The sequence below is a fragment of the Dunckerocampus dactyliophorus genome, chromosome 6 (genome assembly GCF_027744805.1).
Source record: "Dunckerocampus dactyliophorus isolate RoL2022-P2 chromosome 6, RoL_Ddac_1.1, whole genome shotgun sequence".
NCBI lineage: Eukaryota > Metazoa > Chordata > Actinopteri > Syngnathiformes > Syngnathidae > Dunckerocampus > Dunckerocampus dactyliophorus.
This window is the reverse complement of record NC_072824.1, coordinates 30,837,828-30,842,234: the sequence shown is the minus strand read 5'-3', so window position 1 is coordinate 30,842,234 and position 4,407 is coordinate 30,837,828. Positions and strand designations below refer to the sequence as shown.

Here is a 4,407-nt window from a genome sequence, read left to right as displayed (position 1 = left end):
GTTAACGAGCGATTGGAAGAAGATGCGAATGGAATCGATTACCAGCGTTTGTGTCTCGTACGTGTAAAAGAGTGACGTTAAAAGAACGCAGCGTGCATGCATGCAACGACTCATAGCGGCTAGTTTCGCAGATGGAGCCGACAGCGGGTCTTTCCCAAAGGCTGGACGAAGGCAACGCGACTCTTGCTTGTTTGTTGAAGACGTTGGTTGGTCGCAGGGGTTGGTGAACGACCGTCCCGCGTAGCTGCCTGGTGGTAAGATCGCTGGAACGCATCGCACGGACGCAGAACAGAATTACGCGTTCATACGCGGTTCAAAAAAACATGCAAAGCTGCACTTTAAAAAAAATCAGCGAAACTGCGAGTCCGCAAAAGGTGAAGCGCGATGTGGCGAGGCACGTTCACAAACCTCACGGAAAACAATGACGCACGTCCTGTTTGCAAATGTCGCACTGCGCCAACTGTTCTTTTTTTTTTTTTTGCGGAATTTCAGCCAAATTTCCGAGCGCAGTCGCACACCATCCATGGTTGACATGGATGAACACAAACGCTTCCTGACGCTTCTTCTTCGTTGGTGTTTGCCGGCTTCTTCTTCCTTGCTGTTAAGTGGCCATTTTTTCCCGTCGATCATCGAAAGTAGGAATATATTTTTTGGAACGTCAGCCCCAGTTCACATCGATGCTCGATGCCCAACCCCAGTTGTGACCTAGGCTTGCTTGGTCTCTCCAATGTTGAGGTCATTGACCTCTAGGGAAGGCTGGTTTGAAAGGCACACAGAAATCGTCAAACAGTGTCCTCGCATTCTGTGTCCACACAAAGATTGTCTCATTCCAAGGGAAGAGTGGCCTATAACAAGTTGTTCTCCCACCGGCCAGGGGAGCGACCTGTTGTTATGCAGGGTGGTCGTGACCTGAGGTTGTGACCCTCGGGTGACACACCCTCAAGCCTTTTGGATTCAAGGAGTCCAGTTGCCCCCATTCAGCTGTTGTGGAACATCATGAGCTGCATGACAGACAATCTACACCAGGAGGGTCCAAAGTTCACTTGTGGCCTGTGGCTGTTTTTTTTTTTTAAATAAAAAAGACACATCAACAAAAATGGAAAAATCAGCAGTCATTTTACAAGAATAAAGTCAAAAAATTGAAGAGAAAAAAGCTGTCATCCAAAAAGAAAAAGTTTTAAAAATTTTACGCGAATAAGATTGTAATATTACACGGAAAAATAACATTTTCGTAGCATGAAGTTGAAATATTAAAGAAAAAGGATGCTTTTCCTTTAATTATATTATAATGAGAAACAAACAAAACAACAAATAAAGCTGTCATTTTTGGAAAATTAGACGGTGTTATAAAAGTTATAACGTGACAAGAATAAAGTCTAAATATTCTGGGAATAAGGTCTTAATTGCAGGAAGAGCATTTGCAAGGAGGAAGTTGAAAAAAACCCTGCAGAAATAAGAAAAAAGACGACAATAAAGTCGAAATATTAAGAGAATAAAAGTTGCAATTTAATGAGAAAAAAGTCACAATTTTACGAGGATAAACTTGATATATAACGAGGAAAAATAATGTCATTTTAGTGGCGTAGAGTTGAAATATCCAAAGAAAAATATTTTATAATAATATGAGAAACAAAATAAAATAAAGTTGTAATTTTTAGAATATTAGGAATTTTAGAATATAGGAATAAAGTTAAAATATTATGGGAATAAATCATAAAATTACAAAAAGAAAATGTATGAATTATTTTGCGTAGGCCCTTCATGGACGAAATCAATCCGAACCAGGGTGAAATCAGAGGACATTCCATCTTTAAATAAACAAAAAAGATGAATTGAATACTAAAATAGTCGGTGGTTAATTGGATTAACTGACTAATTGTTGCAGCTCTAGTTTGGTTCATGTTGATTCGGTCCACCTAGGAGGGCCCAACCGATGACTCCGTGAAGCGAAACCAGCAAACTAAGAAAATCATTTTTAGTTGCAGCCCACTGAACACTTTCACTTTGGCATCGTCGACTGCTGCATTGGCTGCAGTGTAGCAATGCCATGCGTGTGTGCAGCAAAGTACGGGCCACTTTGATATTTTCTAAGAGCTTTGATTTATTTCAGGAAAAAGGTACATCTCAGATTTATGATGTGAAGCATTTTATTAACATGAACTTTGGTGTTTATTCTTTTTTTACCCCATTTTTTGCTGTTATTTTATTTATTTATTTTTTCCAAATATTTCAACTCTCTTCTTAAATAACTTTCAGAAATTTTCTTTTCGGAATGTTATCACTTTATCCCCATAATATTTGGACTTTACTCTTATAATATGTAGTAACGTAATATTGCAAAAAAAAATAAAAAAATAACAAATGAAATAAAAAATACAACTTTATTTTGTTTTGTTTGTGTCTCGTAACACAGCTTTTTAAAAATGACTTTTTTTTATCTTCATAATATTACGAGGCTATTTTATTTAAGTAAAATGACAGTTTTCCCCCATTTCTGATGTTTTTTTAAAATTATTTTTTCAACTATGTAAACTTTCTTCTTGAAAATGTTCTTCTTGTAATTATGAATTTATTATTTTATTTACCTGTTTTTTCATCAAAACTTTATTTGTTGTTTTTCCTCATAATTTCACGACTTTTTTCTTCAATATTTCAACTCTATGCTGCTAAAATGATGTTATATTTCCTTATAATATTACGGGGTTATTCTGGTAAAAATTAGGTCCTTTTCTTGTTAGATTAGAACTTTTTCTCTCTTAATATTTGGACTTTATTCTTGATTTAAACAAAAAAAACAAAACAAACAACATTTTAGGTGTCTTGTTAAGTTCTATTTTCAGAATGGGCCCGGCCCTAAAGTATCAGTCCTTTCGTCCCAAACCAATCTAGTCAGAATGACTTTGCGTTCATCCCCGCAACGCTCAGCAACACCGTCCATGTTGCCTCAGAGATCACATGCATACGATTGCCTCCTTTGGCAGTTGAGCTAAGACTCACCTAGACTTTGCAGACGAGCGAGGAGGTCCACTTTCCCATTACTGTTTCCTTCTGTCAGGTCGTGTTCATCTCAGGCTGCGTGACGTGGGTACACACATATCTTGATCGCTCCACCCTAAACACTGACGGGACAGCAGGGCGGGAACACAGATGCAAATGTGACTGGCAGAAAGGTGGCGTAGACGTTGACAAGGAAGAGAAATATGATGGCTGCTTGCCTGCGTGTCTCTTTTCTGATCTTCACGCCAGCCCGGGACTTGTGTGACCATCATGATGAGTATTTGTATACCGCCAGCAATGGTTTTAATACTTAGTACTTTGTTTGATGATGTTCAAAGAAATCCACAGCAACGGTCCAAAAATGCGCCAGGAAAAGGTAAACAATGCTAGCGTCTCTGTCGCCATCTGGTGGTGGTAAACACAAACCACATACGGCGAAAGTGTTTGCCCCCCTCACGAGTTCTTTCTTTTTTTGTTGCATGTTTGTCGGACTTAAATGTTTCAGATCATTTGGCGCTGTTAATACAGACAAATGTAGATATACTTATGTCCTCTCATGTTGTTCATAGAATACATTAAAAATGGGCATATTGCGCCCATAGTTGCAAATGGTGATTCGTTTGAAAACTGCTTAATTTGATTACATCTTTTGATCACTTGGCAGCCCCAGTTGGGGGCTAACGTACCACCTTCCTTCCCGTTCAAGCTTAACTCCTCATGATAGACTTTTTGAACAACTTTATGCTTCCAACTTTCTGGTAAAAGGTTTGGTTTCTTTTTTCCACTCTTGCGCGAGAGGCAAAAAGAGGCGATGATGCACCTCAGCACCACCGAAGAGCAACTTCAAGCCATGGAAACGGCCACTAGGTGGCAGACGTGCACGTGATAAGATGACCCAGGAAACACAGACGACAGGAAGGAGGAAGTTGGTGTGCACCGAGCTCAGAAAGTTACCGCTGGAGGGAAATTTTAGTACGTGCACACACACGTGCGCGCATGCACACGCAGGCAAACACGTGCACACACATAGTTGAGTTCCAAATGTGAAAACTTTAAATGGTTCATGGTGTTATAGTTGTAAATAAATTATTATTTTTGATGTAAAACAACCATTTTTTGTGTTTTTTATGTCGTGGTGCATTTGTTTAGATATTTGAGCTGTCACAAAAGCAAAAAAAAATGTGTCAAATTATATTAAAAGTTATACTTGAAGTGTATCTTTCCTCAAAAAGCTGACTTTTATTTTCACTGTTATTTTGAACACGTTTTCTTCATCCTGCACAAGATGCACAATCTCATTGTTTTAAGTCGGGGGTGTCCAAAGAGCGGCCGTGGCACATTCTAAAAATAGAATTTAAGGAGAAAACTAAAAGCAAACAAAAAAAAAGCAGCAAAAATGGAAAAATCAGC

At 38.7% G+C, this 4,407-nt stretch overlaps 1 protein-coding gene across 1 annotated transcript in view; it reads right to left on the bottom strand.

Moving 5' to 3' along the window:
• Positions 1-3,238, bottom strand: part of LOC129182691 (prostaglandin D2 receptor 2) — a 9,159-nt gene extending 5,921 nt beyond the window's left edge. Inside the window, exon 1 of the mRNA XM_054779106.1 lies at positions 2,998-3,238. The gene's annotated coding sequence lies outside the window, so the exon portion shown is untranslated. The remainder of the gene's footprint in view (positions 1-2,997) is intronic.
• Positions 3,239-4,407: the final 1,169 nt, after the last annotated feature.